The 25,657-nt window shown below is 40.6% G+C and overlaps 1 protein-coding gene across 1 annotated transcript in view; it reads left to right on the top strand.

Annotated features, from left to right (window-relative positions):
• RORA (RAR related orphan receptor A) overlaps positions 1-25,657 on the top strand; it is a 746,629-nt gene that overhangs the window by 612,560 nt on the left and 108,412 nt on the right. The window lies entirely within an intron of this gene.

Raw genomic sequence — 25,657 nt, 5'->3', positions numbered from 1 at the left:
CAAGCGATCCGCCCACCTCAGCCTCCCAAAGTGCTGGGATTACAGGTGTGAGCCACCATGCCTGGTCCCCACCCTTTACTCTTTTCTAGTGTAGATTTCCTAGGAACATGGTCTTTCTCTTCCATGACCACAGTACAATGATCATAATCAGGGAATGTAACATTGATACAATACTGTTCTCCAACCCACAATCTGTTTTTGTATTTTCAAAGCCTCGCTTAAAAAGCAGGTGTGGGACAAAGATGATAAATGTACATCACAGCCTAATTAGGCCAGTTGTTCACCTGGTGACCTCCCCACTGGAGTCATTCTTCAAAGCCCAGCTCTAACAAGGCACCCCTGCAAGCCTGTGCAGGCTGCTGTCCCCACCTGGCAGAAATAATTCTCTGCCAGGCAGCTCTCTGTGTGTGCCCCGGTTATAGCCCTTCATGTCATATAGCAACAATTTACTCTCTGGCTCTGCAGTGGACTATGAGCTTCTCTGAGTTTCCAGGGCCTACTTGGGCAGCTGACAGATAATTGGTGCTTAGGAGATGTTTGTTAAAAAAAATGGATGGGCAAATAGACAAATGGAAGCCTCTGGTGGGTTGAACTTGATAAAAAATCTATTTGATGTAAGTTCAGAGATACACAATTCAGTGAGTGAAATTATAAGTTCTTCTTAGGAACATCTTAGGGCAAGGAAGACATTGTGTATGGGATCTTGGCTCATGCCTCACTGCCACTCCCTCAAACTTTTGTCTCCTCCCTCTACACCAAAGCATAGTAGCTGCTGAAAGAATACAGTTATGCTCAGGAAGCGTGTATAGACTGGACTCCCCGAATAGCCGGTGCCTGTGAGCATAAGAAACACAGCCTGGGATTGCAGCACTTGGCAGCCCTGAGCTTTCCATCATTCCTGCCACGTTCGCACGCAGTAACTTTCCGTGCCGGCTCTGAGCTGCTAGTGGGAGGCGGAGCTCTGGGCTGTCCCCCTCTCCCCGGCAGCCACCAGCGCCAGAGTGCCCCGCAACTGTGCCTTAGGCTAACCCAAAAAGCCACACATCCCAGACCTGGGAGCACTCCAGCTAGCTAAACGAGTTTGTGGCAGAACCTGGTAACTCCCAGGGCCTTTGAACTGGAGTGTGGAGCTTACTGCTTTCCCAAACGTGTCTCCTGGAAGGTACTGTCACCAGCCAGCCCCTTCGTCCCAGCTGCTGCTCCCTCCCAGGTCCATTGCTGGTGCAAGTGTCACAAAACAGACAGTAGTTGAGTTCAGCCTTTATTGAGCAGCTACTCTGTGGCAGGTACTATGCTAGACTTGGATCTTACCATGTTACTTAATTTTTATTTTCGTTTAAAAACACATAGCATTTGCTGCCTGCCAGACACTGTGCTAACCACTTTGCACATATGAACTCCTTCGATCCTCATGACAGCCTATGAAGTAGGTTCTATTATTATTTCAATTTTTTGGATGTAGAAACTGAAGCACAGAGAGATTAAGTCACTTAAAGGTTGAAGATGGGGTCCCTGTCCTTATTTGAGCTAATACCATGATGTCTTTTCCCCTTTCACATTTTCTATGTGATTTTCACTTACTTTCCATTTGATGGTTATCTCAAAAATATTATTCAGATCCATCTATAAATATGCATTAATACTTCCTGTGCACCAGATATCCTGGGACTCCTGAGAAGTCTAAAGTAGATTCCTCACTCTAAAACAACAGAGTTTGGTTAGTTACGCATCTATACTTTAGCAACAAAAGGAGATAGCGAGAGATGCTGACCGTGGGACCTTCATGAGTTGAAGGGACGGGAAGAATCTTAGGGATAGGAGTGATTGGGGAAGACATCAGATAAGATGGATGGAGCTCTTGGAAAATTGAATAAATGAACAGAGAGAATCAGCCTTGTGGACTACAGCTGTCTGTCCATTGAGGCCTGCAAAAGCAGGCAAAGATGCGGCACACTGTCTGCGGAAAGTGCCTCAAACAATGCCTGTGGTTCTGGATCTTAAAAGCATAAAGCCCCGAAATCTTGAGTGGTTTGGTGGACCTGAAAGCTCCTGAGCCACAGTGAAGTGGTCAAGATGGCTGATCCTCGTGCGATAATACGTTATGACTCATTATGATAAAGTGGCGATACAGAAAATGTGGGGACCAACTTGTAGGCAGAATTCCCGCTTGTATGCAGACAGATTTCGATGCTATGGGATGAGGGGAAGGAGGGAAGCAGCTAATGTGTTTAGTGTTACAGGATTTCTACTAAATTTCCCAATTGACTTGTATGTTATGATATTCCTATGCAATAAAATTTTCAAAGATTTTAGAAAACAAAACAACATTTCCTCAGCCCTGATGATTATGAACAGACGTAAAAGGCATCATCATGATACATCATCTGTGAATACGGGTTGCCGTATTTGTAGCCCCAAGATAGTCTGTCCCCAGATTGATCAAATGCAGCTGAGATGGCTGCTGACAGTACATAAAACTAAATCCAATCCTCAATAATAGGAGGAGTCAGAACTTGTCTTTGTCTCCGAAGAAAGAGGATCTGTTGAAGAATGTGTGTCAATTTTTGTAATCATTTTGTTACCACGATCATGCTTTAACTCGAAGAAAGCATCACTGCATTCTGGAGTGCACTTTACATTATGAAACATTACAGTAAGCAGCTTATGTCCAACATGATTGCAATTAGAGTTTCGTGAAGCACAAGAAGGGACAATCCATGTAGGATGCATTAGTGTAACTGTGTTTGCCAGGAACAAGTTTTAACCTTTTGTACAGCTGTTGAGGGAAAGGTGCCAGTATTCCCTGTGAGAATACCTGTCAAGTTTGCATTTGAACAGGGAACACCTAGTTTATGTTTTTGAAGACCACTCCCTTTTTAAGCTGAGCACCTTTGGGCATGTGTCAGCAGGAGGCGTTAAGGCAGATGGGAAAAACAAATGCATGAGCTTCAAACCCAGCAGCTTAGCAAGATTTGGAGAAATGGCAAGGCAGGAAAAGTTACAAAGAAATCGCCTATTCCCATAACATAGAAATGTTGGAAAGTGACATTTGGAGAGTGAGAAGGGGTTTATCTTTAAAAGGTAAAACTCAAAGGAAAGATGACTTTCTCCTCTCTTGAAATGAGAAAATACATTCATTTTTCTTTTTGTCATCAAAGTAGAGAGAACATGTTACCTATGTATCATGCCTCTTATAAAGCTCCTGGAGAATAAATACATTTTTTTAAAGTTGTGTTCACATATTTCATAGTGAGTTGAAATTTGGTAGGGGCAACTATAACATGAAGTAGGTATCCTGCCTCCTAATATTTTAATCCAGTCATCCAACATTTGACACATTTTTGGGGCACTGCTGTGTGCCAGGTGCCTGGGGTGCAATACTGAACACAAAGGACAGGCTTCAAGATGTGTGTGTAAGGGATCTGTGTCACCACCTGCTACATGTATCTGTAGGGACTGTGTGGGTAGGCAGGGGTCAGAGAGGAGAGCAGTGTAGCGGAGGCCATCCCTTGGCCTTGGCCAAAGTTGATTGAATCTTGAATGCTGGTACCCAAGCATTACTCTGTCACTGTTTCTGAGGATGGTGTTACTGTCAGATTCTTAGAGTCCCCAGTCACCTCTGCCCCAACTCCAGGAACATAAGAGAAGAAAACCAGCCAAGTTAAGTGTTACTGGCCAAGAAAAGAAAGATATGGGTAACAATTAAAAGAACATCTGTTTAACACCTTATCTGCGGCCTGTAGTAGTCTATTCCTATCTGATAATTAAAAATTGCCCTCGGTTACAAGTCCCATTCACTTCTCTATGACTTCTTAGTTTTAAGAACCAGAGTTTGGCTTGCCAAGAGTACAGCAAACTTCTCGAGCACCTCTTATCCCTAGCTGCCTCTCTGTCTTTCCCCCATACCCACAGCAACACCCTGACATAGCCAGGCCCAGCCTCTGAAACAATCCTGCCCAAACTTTGGCTTAGCAACTATTGTCAAGAACTGGATAAACTGAGGCTTCCTTCCCACCACAGGGCAAATCTGCCCATTGCCAGGTTTGAAGTTCTTAATGAAGACCAGGCTGTGAAGAAGCTCACAGTTTTAGGTTTCTCTCTCTCTCTCCTCTCTCTCTGTGTATTTTTTCTTTACTCTTTCTTCCTTCCTGATTAATATAGTTCATCATCCACTGTGCTATGAATCTGTAACACACATTGAAATTGGCCAATGACAGTTCTGCAGGCAGTCCCTCTGGGGGAGTCTATGGATAGGATGTTCTCCAAGAGGAATTCTCACTGTCACGTTCTGCCTCTTGAGCAGTTGCTTCCTCAGACCTTGCTGCCTTCAAAACTCGGTACAGAGTTCACCCTTTGGTCCTGTGTTTCTGTGGTAAAAATAGGGCCCCCAGATTTCAATGGACCAGGTATGATTTCTTTGCCTCAATTAGTGGATAAGCACTTATTGAAGACTGGGGCTGGGTTCTCTCCCTTGTATGAATGATTGATTGATTCAACAAATATGAGCAATAAAAATGGCATCTACTGCATACCAGGCACTGTGATGGGCTCTGTGACTATAACACTGAGCCAGACAGATACACTCCCTGTCCTACTGGGCTCACTAGTAAAGAAAACATATCATCATATCACCCCTGCCTCTGATAAGTTGTGCTAGGATAGAAAGGAGAGAAAGCTTGGGGCTAGTGTGTTGTCGTGGGCTTTTTTGTTTGATTGATTTCAGAAGCAATTCTATATTGTGCAAGTCTTCTCCCAAATGCATTGTCTTTTATATGAATCTTGCCCGTCACAGTAAAAGCATGTATATCAAGTCTTCTTCAATGTATTTTCTCTGAGAACTCAACCTATTAACTTATAGAGGTAGGTGTGAGGCTGGTCTGAGAACAAGGGGGGTTTTGAGGACCATGGGGTTTCCTACAGCCTTTCCCCTGACTCAACAAACCTTGCGGGTAGTCGGGCTAAACCTGCATGTACCTCAACCACAGAACGCAGGTATGGTCAGTCTTATTTGTGCAAAGCACAGGATTACTCGGGGAAAATCAGTTCGTTTGTACCTGAGAAACTTTCTTTCCTGAGCTCTTTCCCTGAAATGTAGTTCTGACATGTTTGGGGTCTGTTTCGGTTCCAAGATCTGAATTTCCTAAACCCCGTGACCCCTGGAATTCTTCACAACTTCCCCCAAACACCCCTTTGCTGCCCTTCCCAACTCTTGTTTCTTTCTGAGCCTTCACAGGGACTCAAGGAATATTTTCTAACTTTTGGTTCACAACAGATACCAGTAAAACAACAAACAAATCAAAATTTCTCAATCCTCACCAACCAATGACAGCCCGCGTGCAACTGGGAGGTTGCCTGGCAGGTGTGGGAGACGAGATTTTAATAGACAACAAGGTGAGAGATGAGAGGGCAGACGCATGCGCTGGCATTAGTCTCACACACACTGAAGACGCGTCATAGCACCACCCTGAGCACACACACCCTTATGGGATTTGATCAACACTTTTATGAAATTAACACTGTCATTTCACATGTTCCCTAATTTATCTTGCTCTTGGTTGATCCCCAAACCACAAATACATATGTGGGCGTAAGTTTGTGCATGCATACTTTAAACAGGACATAAAGTGTTCGATACGTGTGAGTGTATATAGGTGGACAAAGTTTGAGATGTTTTGTAATGCTCTTCACATTGAGTTTTATAAGAGTCCAATAGAGGTGCATTTGCTTCTCCTGGAGCAATAGCACCTTTTGGAGGAACTAAATTCAGCACCCCCCAAATGAGACGTGCCCATCACAATAATGTTTATAGGTTGCTCACATGTGAAGATCAGGGTCACATGGGTGAATGGAGAGTGAGAAGACAGAGTTTTTTTCGAAGCAGCCCTCTCAACCTCCATCCACAGAACTCCACGCAGCTAAGGGATTTCAGGCAGCAGGGCCTCATCAGTCATTCCTTGCTCATTAACAAAAGGACTTGTCATCTGAAGAACTGGTTGCCATGCGTTGATTGTTAGGAGTTCAGGACAAACAGGTTTCAGCAGCGCACAAAGGTTTTTTGGCAAACAGAAAACATAAACAATTTCCTTATGAGCTGGGCTGGCAGGGAGCAGCTTCCCCAGACCTGGGCTATCGTGAGCTCACATTCTTCCTCCGCCCACTGAAGATTGCTCCCTGTTGGTTTTGCTGGGTAAACTCAAATCCCATTATCAGCCTTCTCCTCCCTGGCTGCTGCTGGAGCTCCCGGTACAGAGTTACTTGCTTAGCAAGCTCCCGATAAGTCCTGGGAGGCGCCATCTCGTGAGACTTTGGGGTGAATCTTCCCTCCCCTTCTCATTTTACACTTGTTGCAAGGTGAGGGTTAGAGATACTGGCTGGGGTGTTATTCTTTCCTATTACTGGTTTCCCAGATAAGATAGGCAAACCTTCGGGACTTAGAAGCAGTCGATCTCAGGGCTCAGTGGAGAACAGAAGCCACCCCAGTGCCCCTTTATCTATATCCCCCGACCCCAAGCGTGGCCAGCATGGGCTATTACAGGATTCGAAATACAGGAATCAGAGCCATCAGCTCTGCCAAGTGCACCAGCACTAAGATGAAGAAACGCGAGAGAGCATTGGGCGACTGTGGATAGTGGCAGCTGATCCACCACTAGGTTCTAGGAAGCAGAAAGGGGGCCGTGTGTGGGGTGGTGCTGTTCTGTTTTCCCTGACAGCTCTTCAACCTATAGCTCCCTGAGCAGGCTGTTCTGGTCTCAACTTGAGCACATAAACCGGGATGGAGCCACAGCCGAGAACTTCATTAATTTGTGGGAGTTCTTCTCTTTTCTACTCCCCGTATTGAGAAAAGGTGCGTTATTTGAGAGCTTACTATGTTCCAGGCAGTTCATACGTGTATGTAAGCATGTCAGTGTCTGTCTGCATGTGCGTGTGTATAATCTCATTTAAACCTTATGATAACTGTAAATTTTAAGTATCCTATTTCTTGAGAAAACTGAGTTTCAGATGTTAAGCCACTTGCCCAGCACACATGGCTAATGGGTGGCAGAGATGGGTTTGAACCTTATTCTGTCAAGCCCTGAAGACCTTGTTCTTTCTCCTGTGCCATGCTGCCCCCTCCCCGCAAGGGTTCATAGAACCAACGCGAAGCCATGTCTTTACAAGCCACATTGTCCGTGAACTGCATTCCAAACTCTTGAATGCTTTTCTTGGGATCGTCTCACCAGTGCGCCCTATGAATGCCTCTTTTTCTCAAAAATACACAGGAACAGTCCAAAAGAATCAACCTTAATGCTTTCTCCTACACAACTAGAACCTTCCAGAGGTTGCATTTGTACTGATTTGCCTTGCTGCTCCAACTTCTTTATTTCCATTTAGGGTCTACTATCTCCAGGTCTGCTCCCCTAAGCTGATGGCCCATGCTCCAAAATTGTCCTTCCTTCCTCCTCCCCAGCAGTCAATGCCAATGCTTACATTTCCTCTGTACGATTAGGAGGAAAGTACTCCGTTAAGCCAACCTGTACTTAGCTTCCTGAGATAGTATCTTTTTCAACCGATAGGCTTGGTAGCCTATCCGCCTAAAAGGGTGAATTTCTAATCACACGATTCTCTATTTTCCACTTAAGTGTTCTAATGTCCTATAAGAGTAAAGTATTTTACAAAGGAAAAAAGTGACCATTTTTTTACTAGTCTACCAAAAATATTTCCAGTTTTCCTTTTTTGTTTTTTATCATATACCTATATCATTTTCATGTTTTTGCAATTATGGCATAGACGCAATGTTGTTTTCTTTTTTCTCCACATAATTTCCCCATATCAGATATCAGTTGTTTGTCTGAAAGAAAGGTTACTGAAGTTGCAGCAGCAAATGTATTATCCCATAAGGCCTTCCCATGAACTATCTACCTGAGATTTTGAGGGTGCCCTTTTACCAAATAATAAGAAGAAAGTCTTTCTCTTTGACATTTTTTTTTCAGGTGACTTTGTGGCTGTAATGCTAACACACACACACACACACACACACACACACAAACAGATAACAAATTGAGATTTTGTGATTATTTTCTCTTACATATTAGTAATTTTTAGGATTTTTGAAAGAGTTCACAAAGAGATACTCGTTTAATGAATGCCAGACATGCCTGGCAACCTGGTGGGCATTTTACAGCAAGTTATTGTATTTAAATCATAGAACAACCCCATGGAAAGAAAGGTATTATTACCCTCAGGTGAGGAAACCGAGGCTCCCAAGGATGAAGCTCCCTGCCCAACTAGCAAGGGACAGGACAAGATTCAAAGCTGGATCTGACTCCAAAGCTCTTTTTAATTTGTCACCAGACTTTCTCTCCTTAGAAAAACCTTCACTCTATAAGGGTTAGTCTATGTGTCATTTCCAAGGCACACCACAGAGAATGTAACAAAGAGAAGGAAATAGAGAAGGTTTTATGGTCAAGTGACACCCCTGTATGTTATAGGCACACAGAGATATGAAACAAATGTAAATTTATTCAAATATTATGAGAGAGGCGGTTGTAGTGATACATGTTAACAGGAGACCTATTACTCATAATTGATTTTACTAATATTTTAGCATCTGACCTGTTTCTCTTAATTGAATTGAAATGACTTATGCAACACATTTGTTTTACTGACTTTGGAAAGATATAATCACCTTCACCTACACTTTAAATAGAATTAAAAAAAAAAAATTCCTGAACAGTGGCCTTAAAGATAAGTAAAAACATAGAGTTTTCTTCTCTAGGAAATGCCTAGAAAATTGCAGTTATTTTGTTTTAAGGAGGAAAGAAAAGAAAAGGCATTTTGCACAATGATCACTGAGGTCACCCTGAACGAAAATAAAATATGTCCATTAAACCCTTCCCAAGAATCACAGATTGAGTCACTTGGGAAAGTACTAGGAGACTGCTCTGCCCTTTTTAACTTAGTCAAAATTAGTAATTTCAAAGCCCTTAAAATATAAACTAATTTCATGTTTGCAGAAAATACTTTACCCCTGGGACAGAGTAAAACAGAGAGAGAGAGAAAAACAGAAAGAGATTCTTCTAGGTATGGAGGTGTCTCAGATTTCAGCTTCCGTAAGACAGCAGGCTTGTTCTACCAAACTGCAGAGAATGCCATTCTGCTGGGTTTGCTAATGCCTGGTCTAGCGATATACCAAGAATGACAATTCAGGAACATACCAGGGAATTGTTCGCGAAAGGAGGTAAAAATTACGACTCTACCCTCAGGCTTCAACTGGGCATACATCCACTAGTTTCTGCCTGGGGTTAGTTGAGGCTTGGAGGAACATGCCAAAATGAGGGGAGGTTCATTTTTGTTTTTCAAGTTGGCAGGTCTTGTCTTGGAAAGGAAGCAGAATTGGTATACCAGCTTTAATGGATTATAAGATGATTGGGCATTGGACAAGGGCACAGGGGAAAAAAGGCGAGCAAAAAGAAAAAAATTATTTTTGAGAACTTGCAAAAAATCAGTCTTGCTGGCCAATCCTGGCCCTAGGTTGACATCTGTTGTATGTTAGTTTCAAATGTGTCTGTTTCTTAATACATGATCTCAGAACTTCAGTGATAGCATCCAAGGAAAAATTAGAAAATGAGCTTGAGGAAACATTTCTCTGGGTTCCTTCTCCCTGTGCCCAACAGGGAAAGAGCCGATAGAAGCCCTGCCTAGTCTAACTTGAGGCCACCCATTGGCTGGTAGGACTAGGATGAAACATCAGCACCTTTAATGTGGGGTTGAAAAACGGAATGCCAGGAAGTTAAAAGGACTTAGGGGAAAATGTCCTTTGGCCTTCCGCTGCGTGACAGGATTCTGAAGTGGCAGCTAGTGAGCAGAGTAGACTCAGTTAGTCCAGTCAGAGGAAAAAAGCAGCAAAACCAGAGGACCAACATCAGTAATATCTTTGAGTGCAGTGATGAAAGAGTGAGGATGGCTCTGCCAGAAAGGCGGGTCTCTCCATCAGGTTTCCCAAAGCAGCTTGTGTCTATGGCCAGCTCTCGGAGGAAAGGAGCCCTGCCTATTGACGGGAATTTATTGAGCACCTACTAGGTGCTAAGAGTTCTCTAGATTCCCCGTGCAAAGAAGACTCCACCTTTTTTTTGCAAAACTCAAGATTATTTGAGGTAAAGATAGATGTTGATTTTGTTTTCTACCAGGACAAAGAAAATGCAGAATAGAATTATTAAAAAGATGCATTTTCATATCGCTAGAAAACTCGTAGTACATAAACACAGAAGACTTTAAGGAAGGTTAAAGCTATGGCACATCAAATCCCTTTTTCATTCGACTCATGTCCTATTCTGGGGCTGATTCAGTGCTGGAAACATGGTAGGATATGAAATGAACAACCAAGGGTTAGAGACAGAAGATATTGAAACAACGGTCTAGCCACTCCTGCTACGGAGGTTCCCTTGGAGATCTTCTGAGGTCTGAGAGACTGAACCCATTCAAGAGGAAAGAATTTTCCATTCCCCACTGTCTATGTAATAATACCAATCCTGGCAGAGTGAAGATAATTGAGTGGGAATAGAAATTTTATGTACCTCCAAATGCAAACTCCCTTTAACTTGTCCCTACTTAGAATACGTTCTTTCTCCCTTTGTTTGAAATTAAGAAAGACCACTGGCCCGTACACTTTAGGTGACATGACTTCCTAGCTTTATCTACTACGAACTTGTTATTATCTTCTGATTTTTCTACCTTGCACAAACCAAAACACTGTCAGTCCTGAGGAGTTATCGACAATGATCTGCATGAAAACAGAATCATTTTCTAAAGTCTCTATATTTTATCTCCACAATGCAATTTATCCACATGACACTTGAATGAAATTCAAAGTTTTTATTTGGATGGTTGCCCTGGATTGGACACTGTCCTAAAGAGACTCTCTGATCCTTTCGTGTTTTGTTTTGTTTTTTTTTCTTCTCTCCCTCCCTCTCTCTCTCTCTGATCTCAGTGTTATTGCTCAATTGTGCTGTTTCTATCACTGCCTACTTAGTAACAGCAATGGGGAACGAGCCTCAAAAGTGATCACCTATCATATATACATATATATTTTTCTTCTGCTGGTCTCATAGAAAACTACCAGTCATTTATTTCATCTCACTTATTGTCGATCAGTCCTGCATTTTTTCACCTCCTTACTGTGATTTTCTTTGTGCTGTGGTTCCCAGCCACAGCCCGCTTCCTGCTGAATTAAACTGCAACCCAGACAAAACCAAAGAGCACATCTCTCCCAAAGTTCACTCAGAAGGTCACCCCTGGTGAGATGGACATTGCAGATGTGCTAGAAAGATTAGAGGCTGCTTTGATGAAACCTGCGTCTGTTCTTTGCTCCTGGTCCTCAGAGTGGAAGATCGGATGGATTGCCATTGCCTTGCATTATTTAAGACTTTTGATGAGCACCTCCCATCAAAATTCCTCACAGACCCTGGACTGTGTGTGTGTATGTGTGTGTGTGTGTGTGACTTACACGACACTTTAGAATGATTGAGATGTTCAAAAGGACATTGCCACGTGAGCTCTTTGCAGGGCTCACATTCCATTAGGTTGCCCTTCCTTAAGGTCTCTTGGTGGCCCTTCTGTTCTATTTGATGGCAATTTCTGTTCATTCCAGATTGTATTAAATCTCTTTAGCAGCTTCAAACAGCTCTCTCGAGCTGCAATTTTAGCATGTGGGTGCTCATCACATCAGTCCTTGGACTTTTGTTATTTTTTCACGCCTTTGATGGTTTTCCTCCCTGCTTCTGTTTTCATTGGCTCCCACTTTCATCTCCACTGTCTGTTCTGCAATGGTGCTATCTATTCATTCGACAGAGTCCAGCCATTCAGCCCTCTGAAGAACAGGCCATTCCCTCACTTCTCTGTCCCCACTGTCTCAGTGGGTAGTCCATGATTTGTGCCTTTCATCAGGCAACCGTGGAGACCCCTCTTTGGGCAACCACTTTGGTGATAGGATGAGGATTCGTGTATCATGATTTCATTTTTATCAACCTCTTCTGTGTCTTCCCGTTTTGGGTTGAGATGCAGCGGCTTCTGTTATGGCAGGTATTTTTATAAATGGCTTTGTCTGTGATCATTGCAAATGATGAAAGGTAGGCCACCTCATTTCCATCTTATGGACTTTCCACAGATATATATTTATTGTCTCTTCCTAGAGTGTGACCAAATGATCAGAACATTGAGCAGGTATGAGACACTGAGGATTTTATTCCTGGGTCTGTCATTCTCTATACCTGAGACTTTATGTAAAAGTCATTTAACCCTAAGGCTGCCACATTTCTGTTCCCTCTAAAATCCTTGCCATTAATGTTCCATGTTATTTTGCCTAATTAAGTATTTCACGTTTTAATTCAAAAGCCCTAGTACCTAATCATAGTTCTTTTCTAAATTAATTCAGTATTCCATACCAAGCAAATGGTGTTAAGAGCAACTATTTGGAGCAGAGATGCCAAATGACCAAATCCCTTAAGTGTGGAAGGAGGTCAGTTTTAGATTTAATCATAGGAACTTCTCCTTTCTGCTATTGGTAAGCAAATATGAATCAGCCTACCTAGACCTCCCCACCATGTGAATGGATGAAATACTAAAATGTACAAGAAAGATTTAATGAAATCAATGAAATACTGGGCCATAAAAATGAAGAGACATAACTGCAAGTATATTCTTAACTTCTAAGGCCAATGTCATGATAGACCCCGGGGCCCTTTGTAAACTGTGTGTGTTTCTTGGTCACACAGAAAGGACCAGAGACTGTAAAACCCCCATCAAATGACCACGCTTGGTATATGCTCAATATCATATGATCCGGTTTACTGTAGATTGTCATGAGGCCTGATTTATTGCAATGTGTTTGGTGATTTATTGGTGGCATGTTATTGAAGAGCCATGTAAATGGTCTCTTGTGGCAGGAATGATTAGATAATATAAAAAATGTATGAACAGAAAGAAAGATAGAAGTGGTGACAAAAAAATCTTCTGAAGGAAAAGTAAAAAACAGCCTCCTGTTTCCTTTTCAAAGTCCTACCATGGAAAACTTTCCTTACACTTGCCAACCTGTGTTTCTCAAAATATAAATTCTTCAGGAGCAGGAAATCAGTTTTCAATACTTAGCATGTTGCAACATGTAGTGAGCACTAGAGTGGGAGTCCGAAACCCCCGTTCAAGCCCCAGCTCTGCCATCAGCCGTGTGACCCGCTGAGCCAGAGACCTCTCTGAGCTTCACTTACCCCATCTGTGAGTGGGGATGATTCCTGCCTGCCGGATTTTTGGCCATTTGTTTAAGTGTCAAACTTAGCCTTTCAGCTGCATTCTCATTAACAACAACATAATGATAATAACAACAAAATGTAAAAGCAACTTGGAGGTGGCCATGGTGACTTTAATACAAAAAGTATTATTCTGCATCCAGGACAGTATGTGGCGTGAAAAAGACAGAACACTCAAAAGCATCTGATCTCTGTGTCCATGTCCAGGACATTCTCAGCAATAACGTCCCTTTCCTCCGTCTATGTGAGAGTCGAGAAAATTTATCTCAGGACCCTCAGCTCCTGCCATTGTAGCGTCTGTACAATGTGTATCTAGCCTGGCAGGTGGAGAGACAGCAGTTTCCATGCCTCTAACAAATTAACTAGTTTTCACGGATGTTTTGCAGCTGCCTTGGAAACAGGCTAGCAGTTTTGAAAAAGAATTGTTGCAGCCATGATAAAGGTATCGGTATCATGTGTGTGCATGGGTAAAGCGTACTTTTCAAAACCTGTCACTTCACCTGCACTGAATAGAAACAACGCCGAGTTGTGTCTGTGGCTTTCTTCTTTTTTTCCCCATTGAACTTGCTTTAACTGCTCATCTTTCTTTCTCCAGAATTCTGGCAGGTTAAACATTATTGTATAAATAGCAATTGCAACAAATACCTTCACAGAATGATATATATTTAAACTTGAGCCCTGAACACTCATCATTCAAGTAAATATTTACAAAAACATTCTAGCTTTAAATAGGGGGAATGGGTTGTGTTGAAAGAGTTTTTACTTTATTGATATTTGGCTAATATTAGAATAAATAAAATACCTGTGTAGAATGCAGGTGGCCTCCTATGGAACACTCTTTATTTTTCCAGTGTGCTTCAGAACATAGCTTACTGAAACAGAAACACCTAAGTCCTTGAGTGTAAGGTCTTATATAGTTAGGGTTATTATTTTAGGTATGTATACCCTGTTACACATTCAAGGCATTATCAGAAAATGAGGTACATCATAAAAAAGTTAATTTTCTGCAGCATGTTTCTATTAGTGCCTAAACTATATCACTTTATAGGGGGAAAGGGAGCTTTCAAAATATATTATGTAAGTCTCTATTTTCTTAGAGTTCGTGGGTTAATACGTCCTTCGTGATTCAAAGTCATTATAACCATTCATTATGATGGTGTGTGCAGTATGCTGTAATACAGGATGCACTCAGAAACTCGGCAGGTGCGGTTGGCTCTTTGCCCCTATGCTAAATGGCTCCATGCTGCCTTGCTTTTTGAGTTCTTATGTCTAACTTTTTATCATTTTTAAAAATCTCTTCCTTCAATATTTATTATCTCTCTTCGCGCCTCTGAGCACAAGCTTCTGTTGTGCTTCTACAATATCTCCTGTATACTGGAAGTTCAGCTATCAAGGTTGTCAGAATTATGGCTTACACAAGAGAAAAGAGCCTCAGAGTAAATATCGAAGGGATGCTTTTTAAAGCACATATACAAACTTTGGTTCTTGGAGTTTTAGTGGTATCTTTGCTGATCTTTCTTTCTTTCTTTTCTTTTTTCTTTTCTGTTTGTTCGGCTTCTATCTTCCATCTCACAAGGCTTTCATGTGAGAGATGTCTGATTGAAAAGTATGATAGCAATTGTTTATACTTCTCTGATAGCAGTTCTAAATTAGTATTTCTTTAGATAACCACTTGCCTTACTGGAAACTGCGTACCTTCTACTAGTGTTAGTTACAATTTTTGGTGCACATTCAAGAATAGGACTTTTTCCTTTTAACTATCTTTTTCAAACATTTCACGTAGTGCCTCACCCAAAGTCTGCTCCGAGAAAATATATGATGATTAACTGAGATTTAAAAATAATTATCACACACAAGCTACATACAAATGAAACTTTCTACAAAGTATACTGGTCTTTCATGTTCTAGAAAATGCTTCTGTGCTTTTCACATCTTGGTTTAAAAAAAAAAAAAAAACAAGAAAGACCAAGTTGAGCATAAATGATAAAAATAATTTGTAAAGGAGCTGAAAATAGAACTCTTCGTAGATATCAATTCCAAGTACATTGCAGCTTTCCTATGGGATTATTTTGTTGCTGGAAGAATTTGTAGCTCATAATTAGGAGCCCTTTATTCATTCATTCGTTCCAACAATAGCATTTACCGAATGCTCGCTGGGCCCCACCAGGGATGCACAGGCATATCAGACACAATCTCAGGAAACAGACATTTTGGCCAGAATTTGAAGGTTGCTGTGAGTCAGAGCCCAGCTGCCATATGTTAGAAGCATTCCTCCAGTTAAAACTGAAAGCTTTAAAGTGAAGCTTCACTTGTTTTTTCAAGCTAGCCTTGATTCAATTAGAACGATCCCAAATATTTCATGTTCTGGGAAGAAATCTGGAGAAGTGGTGTCATAATGTTTTCCTGTTCGCTGACAAGTCATTCAGTAGCCCTGTCCAAGATCATTTAAAATAGCCTGGGAATAATCTGAAGTGATGTGCCTCTGCGGAAAACACTTGGAGGATGCCTGTCGGCAAATGATGTTTTAAACCGTAGGTTTGATTTAGAACTGTTGTCAGGTTCCTAATGACAATTTATATGTTTTAAAAATGTCATCTCCAGAAAAGTTAATATAAATGTAAGTTAGGAAACAATGAAAGTTTCGTATAATATAATCATGATTGATTCTGTGGTTTTACGTATCTGTTCTGCTTTGTAATCAAATATACAAACTTTCCATCTCTCCCTCCCTGCTATTAGCTTGCTTTGTCAGTGAGTCATCATGTTTTGCCTCTATTAAAGACCAATAATCTTAAATCGTGTCATTAATCATATCTGATCATCGTAATTTTGTAAGAAAATCATTTGTATAAATTTTGAGTGAAGTAACCTTATGCATTGTTTATGTAGTTTCTTTCCACTATATTTTAACATTTAGATTATGTTGTTAGCCTTAGTTATATGCGGGAAGATTGACATAGTTTTATAAAAATTATTGGTTTTTATTGCCTTGAAATCTTAAGGGATACAGTAGGTTTTTGTAAGAAAGCATTTCAGACAGAATCATAATAAGCTTCTTAACTAAGTGTCCTTGTTTGTCTAGGAGTGTTTGAAAGAAAAAAAAAATCTTGTTTCCAGAGAGTACAAACTCTAACTACACTACTGAAGAATTGCTTTTAAACATTCAGGATTTTTTTTTGAAATGGAGTAGACAAATTATCAGTTTTTATGGTGACATGTACATAGTATATAGTGTGTAGAACCTTTGAGCCTGAAGAACAGCTAGGTTGACAGAATCACAAAAGATCTACTTCTAAAGTGAAAAATTCTCTTAATTATTTGGGTGCTCTGAGTATATATAATGCCAAATACGTGGAGAGTTAGCACTATCTGTATGTCCAAATAAACTTACTGTTCACACTGTTTGTTAGTACATTTTATATTGCTCATACAGTTATAAATGTCTAGTGGTAGGTCATAAACCACTCCAATCCAGTGATTATTGAGTATCAACAGTGTGCCTGATACTAATGGTTTTCATGTTTATTGCCTGACTTTTAAGATCTTAAAAACATCTATAAAGATAGGTGTTAGCTTTTCGGTTGTACAGGAGAGGAAATTGAAGCTCAAAGAATATAAGTAACTTGTCACCAATCACAAAGCCACTGTTGGAACCAGAATGGAAAACCAGATTTTCCAACTCCAATTCCAGTGCTTTTTCTTCTATATATGCTACTTCCAAAGAAGTATTCACTGATTCAACAAATATTTACTCAACATCTATGTATGCCAGGCACTATGGTAAGCCTTAATGACATAAGGAATACAATGGTGAATAGGCAGGTATGTTTCCTGACTCTAGTGTGCCGAGTCTAAAGAAGAAGGCAGAAAAGATAACAAATGATTTGAAAAGAGGGTGACGAATCAGGTTTACAAAAAGAGAACAAGATGTCTACAGGGCAGTGACATTTAAACTTAGACCATAGAATGGCAAAAATAAGCAGATAAACAAGGTCAGTCCATTCACATTACTGGAGGATTTTGTGTTTACAAATTTGCATACTCACTAAAATTTATTTATAACCCCAGAATCAACACTGGCTATGCGGTCATTGGCAGACAAGTATGTGCACACAGCGTCCTAGAACAGGTTCCCCACTGAGGTCCATTGAGGTGATGTTCTGCCCTCTTGTTTCAGTTGTCATATTATAAACAGGTGTCCTTTTTAAAGTCTATTCAATGCCATATTTTTCTAATGTTTGTGCTTTTTTTTTTTTTTTTTTGGGGGGGGGGGGGACAGAGTCTCACTCTGTCACCCAGGCTGGAGTGCAGTGGTGTGATCTCGGCTCACTGCAAGCTCCGCCTCCCGGGTTCAAGCGATTCTCCTGCCGCAGCCTCCCGAGTAGCTGGGATTACAGGCGCACACCACCAAGCCTGGCTAATTTTTTTGTATTTTCAGTAGAAATGGGGTTTCACCATGTTGGCCAGGCTGGTCTCAAACTCCCGACCTCAGGTGATCCACCCACCTAAGCCTCCCGAAGTACTGAGATTACAGGCGTGAGCCACCATGCCCCACCCTGTTTGTGTTTTCTGTTGGTAGTCTCACTGTTTAAAATGATCCCCAAGCACAGTGCTTGCTGAAGTGCTGTCTAGTGTTCAAGCGCGAGAAGATTGTGATGTGTCTTAATGGAGACAATGTGTTACATAAGCTTTCTCTAGCCATGAGTTATAACGCATTGGCTGCCAGTGCAATGTTACTGAATCAACAATACGTACTAAATAAGATGTCTTTAAATGGAAATACACATAAAACAAAGTTATATATTGATTGGTTGACCAAAAAGTTATGAGCACAGACTCACAGAAACTTAACCCTGTATTTCCTCTAGGAGGAATAATTTTGTCTTTTAAAATTCAGTGTTCCTGGAAACTTTATAGAACTCAACTATTTTGAAGAACCAAAAATCAACAATGAATGGATAAATATTCAACACCACCACATGCTGGAGAGGATATGGAGCAACTGGAACTCTCATACATTGCTGATAGGAATGCAAAATGGCACAGCTACTCTGGAAACCATCAAGCATTTAGTATAATTAAATGTATACATCCACCCCATAGGATCTAACAGTCCCATTCCTAGGTATTTACCAATATAAATGTAAATGTAGGTTCACACCACCACCTGTACCATGAATATTTATACCAGCTTTATTTTTGATTGCCATAAAATGGAAACAACCCGACTGTCCTTCAGCTGGGGAATGAATAAACAAACTCTGGAATGGAATATTACTCAACAATAAAACGGAGCAAATTATTGTACCCAACAACACGGGATGAATCTCAGATGCTTTATGCTGAGTGGAAGAAACCAGTCAACAGCCTCCATAATATACTATTCCACTGAAATAATATTCTTTAAAGGCAAAGCTGTAGGGACAGAAAACATCTCTGGTTGCCAGGATTTGGGGTGGAGGGTTGGCTGTAAAGGGGCACAGAGCAATATTGGTGGAGAGGGGATAGAACTGTTCTGTCTTGATTGTGTTGGTGGTTACACAATTCAATGCCTTAGTCAAAACTCAAAGACCTGTATCCTAAAAAGGGGGAGTTTTCCAATATGTAAATTATGTTTTAATAAGATTAAAAAACTGAGATCTGCGGGAGGCTGAGGCAGGAGAATGGCGTGAACCCAGGAGGCGGAGCTTGCAGTGAGCTGAGATCCAGCCACTGCACTCCAGCCTGGGCGACAGAGCGAGACTCCGTCTCAAAAAATAAACAAACAAACAAACAAAAACTGAGATCTGAAAGACGAATCAAAGTGCAATTCTTCTAGTTTGACATGGTGACATCAGAAAATACCGTTAAAATAGAGAGCACCCTATATGTTTTACAGTAGCTCTAGTTGATAAAATACTGTTAGTGTAAAATAACCACTATGTAGTAATTTACATTATAATGCAAATTGAGCAGCGATCTCTCTGAACATATAAAACATGTTTTCTTTTCCCTTGTTTTGTTGTGCCTAAATCTAACATGGTGACAGGAAACAGTTTCTTACTGCTTTTTTGACAAGTGCTAAAATCTGCAAATCATAATATGATTCCGATATATGCATTATTCATGAGAGGACAAAACTTTTGTTTGATTTGGATTATGCAGTTAAATGGCAGTTGACCTTGGGATAATATAACAAACATGACAACAGAGCAAATATGATAATATCACTTATCTTGCTTGTATATGATTATTTAATGATAGGCAACTGTCAGAAACAGAAAGTTTAACTGTTCGTGTTCTTGGACACAGAGAGACTTACCATATGCCCTCTTTGAGTGCCTTGAACTCTGACATTTCCCTTTTTTATTCTTCCTTGTTTATAATGGTCTTGCTACATCACCTCTGTTATATTTCAAGGAGCAAAGATGTTGTAAATCAAATCACCATTGCATTCTGGTTTATGAAAGTCAGTTTCACCATATAACATGTACCTAACCTTTGAAATAATAGGCGAGTCGGGCTTTCTGAGACTATTACTGTACTTAAGGCTTTACAACAAATTCAATAATGCATATCAGGAGTTTCTCAGTAATGTATACTGTAGCTAACACAAACTCTGTCTCACTTGTATTATATTTTGAAAATTTTTTACCTATGTTTTACTTAACATGTGTTGTCAAAACATCCCAAGGCTATGTATGTACTGTGTTCTTTTATAACTAACAAGACTATGCATCCTACAGTCACTTAATAAACGTAGACAACAGTTTACTCAAAGTACATTGAAAATAAATGGCTCTGCTTAAGATTATTGTGCTATCAAAGCCATTTGTTGGGTGATTAAAGTAGGTGAACAAATTGCTATATTATATATGTTGCAAAAACGATGAAAAGAGCAGCAGTGAAACAATTTGGAAAAGTAAAAATGGTAAATATATCTTGTGCTTTTTCTGTAGAATACTGTGAACTATGAAATCGTTATTTTTTACCTTTTTAACAGATGTTATTTGTTTGGAGTCTTTTAGGGATGTCAGCTTTGGTTTGTGTATTTTTTAGTTTCCTTGTAATCCTATCTAACATCCATTAACAACATTTAGAGTTGTTTGATTATTCCAAAATACAAAATAAACTTCCCTCAAGAGTTAATTTAGTACGTAGCAAGTGTTTCTGAAATGTACAAATGGCAACATTGTTTTCCAACAGGATAATTACAACCATGTACAGTATGTTTCCTCATTAGTAGTAATTAAATAATTTACTAAATTGTGCAATAATTCATAATGACACATGCTAACCTTGCTCAATTACAGAAGCCAGTGATAAAAGAATTTCTCGCACACATGCCTAGATGTTATTAGGGTAGTACTTTTTGATTTCTGGAGAAGTCAGCTTGCTATTTTCAAAATACTAAGTAGTGCTGAATTGAAGGAAAAAATAATTCAATTTCTGAGAGTTGCAGCGTAATGTTTACAAGTGCACATGCTAGAATCAGTGTACATGGATTTTTTCTTATGGTTTCACCAGTTATTGGCCCTGTCCTCCTGGACAAGTCACTTAATTTCTGTGTGTCCCTGTTTCCTCATCTGTAAAATGAATGTAATAAAAGTACAGAACATTTTTCAGTAAATGAAATGATTTTTTAAAAGAGCGTAAAATCAATGCTTGGCACGCAGGAAGTTCCAAGGAATGGTTAACCAGTAGGAGAGGTAGTAGCAGCAACAGTAACGGTATTATACAATGATTGGAAAGCCATTTTGATTTCACAAAATTATTTTTGGGGACACAAGGCTTCACTAGATGCTAAAAATCTAACATGAATTTTGGAACTTCTGACTGGAATGCCTAATTTAATCTACCTCTATCTTACAAAATGTAGGAAGAGTTTTTAAGAGAAGATTGATTTTTTAAAATGTGTATCTAATCTACTGAGAAAAGTTTAACCTTTTTTATTAAAACGAAAAATACCCAAATCTATTCTTGTTTTAGCACTCACAACAGACTGCCACAGTGTAGGACTGGACATAAATAATAGATGGACTTCTGAGAGCAGAGAATAGACTTCTGATCAGACACTGTCAGCCCAGATGAATCCCATCCTATAAGCTGGAGCTTAAATGTGAGCATCAAAACCACTATTGACATGTGACACAACTGTCTGAAATGTCAATAGTTATAAAATGAGTATTTCATAATGCAGAATAATTGATTACTTTGCTTGACTGAACAGGAACATATTTTCCCTGTGAAAGCAAAATAATGCCAGCATTTGCTCCTGGAACGCTCCTAGCCGCGAGATTCGGATTTCCCAATGAAGCCCACGTTACTCTGCAGTCCTTGATCATGCATGACAAAAATAGGGAAAACCATCTGTAACCGCTTATCTTTTCTCCATTATTTGAAAATATATTTTTAAGATAGTTCTTTAAAAAATAAAATATGGCCTATATATGAAGCATCTATATTAATAGAACTGTCTCAGATAATTTTCAGAACTGAAATGGATGAGATACAAAATCAAATAACATTCCATTTATCTTGTTCATCCTAAAATGCTCTGCTTAGCTTTTCACTCTGATGAAATAACATCCATTTCCAGTTTTATTCTTCCTCGGTGTGCTGTGATGTGGAACTCTTTTGCTCTGTGTGTTTTATTAAGTGTAATTTAACTTTATGACTATCAAACCAACTATTAATCCTTACAATAAGACTCTGAAATAGGCAAGCTGCAAAGAGATTTATTTTCTGAAGCACAATTCCCTTCTTCTACCTCCAATTATTTTTTCAAAAATCATTCTCTGAAAGTGTATAGTTTGCAGAGCTCTGTACTGGGCACTGTGAGGGAAGGCAGAAGAAATAGCTACAACCTACGTTTTGGGCTTTCTCCCCTTCTTATCTGTATTTTATCTATGGTAAATGCTCACTATTCGTTTCCTTTAGTGAGAAATGCATTTTCTGTCTCTGCACTTTTACAACTGTGTTCTTTTATTTTCTTTACTTTTTTAAGACAGAGTCTTGCTCTGTCGCCCAGGCTGGAGTGCAGTGGAACGATCTCGGCTCACTGCCGCCTCCGCTTCCCGGATTCAAGTGGTCCTCCTGCCTCAGCCTCCCGAGTAGCTGAGATTACAGGCACCTGCCACCACACCCAGCTAAGTTTTGTATTTTTAGTAGAGATGGGGTTTCGCCGTGTTGACCAGGCTGGTCTCACACTCCTGACCTCAGGTGATCTGCCCACCTTGGCCTCCGAAAGTGCTGGGATTACAGGCATGAGCCACAGCACCCAGCCTGTACTTTTACAACTGTGTTCTATCCTCCTTTTGAGAGGCTCTTCATTTTTACTTCTATCCACCAAGATGTGATTTGGCCTTCAAGGTCTAACTCAAATCTCCTTCACAAAGTTCTTCTTCTCTTAAAGTTTCAGATGAACCCTGCACACAGTAACCGCTCTTATTCTTGACTTACATAGTACTTCATTTCTGGAACACTTCGAGTATGTGCCACACGTTCTGCCTTACATTATAAGCACTGCATTTATTTTCCTACTAGATTGCAAGCTCCTTGAAGGATAGACTGATGTCTTGATCTTTGTCCTTTCCTCTTGACATACTAGCACAGTGTAATGCACACAGAAGGTGTTTAGTCATTGCTCATTGGATGGGAACTTCCTCTCCTATAGGAAATAAGACACAAAAAGTCTGCTAGACCACAGGGCCTCTTAGGCCAATGGGCAATTTAATTCTTATCCATCTTTGTGTCCTCAATACTTAGCAGGTGCTTAATAAATACAGTTGATCCCTGAACAACGTAGGGGTTAAAAGTGCTGACCCCCTTATAGTAAAAAAATCTGCATATAACTTTTGAATCCCCCAAAACTTAACTACTAATAGCCTACTGTTGACTAGAAGCATTGCCAATAAAATAGGCAATCAATTAACATATATTTTGTATGTTGTATGTATTATATATTGTATTCTTACAATAAAGTAACATAGAAAAAATAAAATGTGATTAAGAAAATCGTAAGGAAGAGAAATTATGCTTACTATTCATTTAAGTGGAAGTGGATTGTCATAAAGATCTTCATTCTCATCGTCTTCACGGTGAGTAGGCTGAGGAGGAAGAAAGGGTTAGTCTTACTGTCTCAGGGGTGGCATAAGTGGAAGAAAATTCTCGTATAAGTGAACCTACACATGTCAAATCTGTGTTGTTCAAGGGTCCACTATACTTGTTTCATATACACCACACACACACACGAGTTTCAAAACTGTAGAACGCTCAGCAAAAGTGCATGCTGAGAAACATTTCAACAAATTGTGATTAACGGTCAACGTTTTATGTCAGGCACAGGCTCTGTGTGTATAACAATGTAGGGGCTGATGGCGTGGTGATGGCACTTGCACTGAAAGATACAACTTTGTCCTTTCTGTATATTGTTTAATCCTCCTAGTGACCCTACAAGGCTCTACCCTCCTTATTTGACATATGGTGAAACAAAGGTTTGCTCAAGCTCATACAGCTAGTGAGTGGGCTGTAGGTTGGTTTTGAGCCCAACTTCATCCAATGCCAAAGCCCATTCCACCATACCACGGAGTTCAAGCAAACAAAGAAGGCTTCTTGGAGAAGTAAGCAGACATGGCACGGTACAGAGAAAGGGAAGAAAGTGTCCCTGAAAAGTGGATGGAGAGTGATTCTGAAAGCAGTCACAGAATGTTCGAGTTGTAGGGGCCCGTTGCAGTCACTTCCTACTCCATCAGGCTACAGTTGAGGAGCCTGATGTCCTCAAAGGTAAAATGGCTTGCCTGATGTGATGTAGAAAGCTAATGACAAGTGTGAAACTATCCTGGACCCAGGATTCCAGATTCTGAGTTCACTTGTATTTCTTGTGTTCACTTACCTATATATATATATATATTCCTGAATGGCCTATTCTACTGCCAGGTATAGGAATGGGGTGAGGGCACAACATGGGGACATAAAGGAATGGAGGTCCCTCTTGGCCTTGGTTTGCATTTCTCCCCTTCCTGCCTTGGCTGGTGTGTGTGTAGTGAGGCACCTGCCACCTACCTATTCTGTGGAGGTTGCTCAGCTCTGTATGCCTGTGAACTTTACCCTTTTCCTTACTGTGATGATTACAAAACATAAGCCAGTCCTCTGAATTTCCTAATCGGTGGATGAAATATATGGTTCCAGAAACCCCAGAAGCCCTGCACCATTGTCTCCATTCAGTCAAATCTTTCACCTCCAACATCCCATTACACTAATAGCCACACTAATGATTTGCAGTCATCTATCAACTGTTAGTGAGTGGCAGAGTGCTGTGCAAACATCTTTTCAATGGGCAACCAGACACGGTACACCTTTAGGAATGTTCAGACCAACTCATGGAACTCTACAGTTTTCAGAGCACAGGTCAGCTGATTTGTTGTGACTTTCTCAAAATCAGAGCTACTGTCTTATTCTTGTTTGATTCTCCATCACAGTGTCAGTATAATACCTACTCAGTAAGTATGGCTGATTATGAGAAATACATGTGAGGGGGTGGGTGTGAGTGTGTAAAATTGTGGGTGTCTCTTGCCACCCAAATGTAGTTTATTTCACCCATATTTCATGGACTATGCATATGTATACATTCATGCATAGTTCAATCTACATCTATATTTGTTTCAAAATCATGAAAAAGGCAGATAAACCACATTAATCCACTTGTCCCCTCCCTCTTTACACTCATAAATAGCAGAGCTCCTTGTCTTACTGTTGGCTTCTGCGTCTCACCAGTATTACTCCATTTGTAAGTGTTCCTTTATGAGAAACTGGCTCCTTCTGGACTCCAGTTTAAGTAAAGCTGTCATCTCTTCTAGGTTAGTTTGTGACATGTCCATAGCTTCCCAAGTATCCTTGCTTTACAACTCTCTGGGTCTGACCCTATTTGGTTTATGGGAAACCTGGTCCCCTGGCTCTGTGTCAACCAGAATGGCTCAACTCCTAAAGGTCACAGTGCAGTGGTGGCTAAGGACTCCATTGAATCAAGCTGCCTAGGACCCCATTAACCTTTCACTGATCCCTTTCTTGTTCAGCTATAAGGAAATTAATTGAATTAGCAAGCAGACGCACACTGGAGAGAGAGACGCGGGGCCTGGGTGAGACAAAACCAAAATGCTGTGCCTCACATGCATCAGCAAACTTTGAAATCACCTTTGTCCTAGGAGCCACTTGCAGATTCGTGATAAATTTGCGGTGAAACCCCGTCTCTACTAAAAAAATACAAAAAAACTAGCCGGGCGTGGTGGCGGCGCCTGTAGTCCCAGCTACTCGGGAGGCTGAGGCAGGAGAATGGCGTAAACCCAGGAGGCGGAGCTTGCAGTGAGCTGAGATCCGGCCACTGCACTCCAGCCTGGGCGACA

Source organism: Chlorocebus sabaeus, chromosome 26 (genome assembly GCF_047675955.1).
Source record: "Chlorocebus sabaeus isolate Y175 chromosome 26, mChlSab1.0.hap1, whole genome shotgun sequence".
Classification (NCBI taxonomy): domain Eukaryota; kingdom Metazoa; phylum Chordata; class Mammalia; order Primates; family Cercopithecidae; genus Chlorocebus; species Chlorocebus sabaeus.
This window is presented reverse-complemented; position numbering and strand designations above follow the sequence as displayed.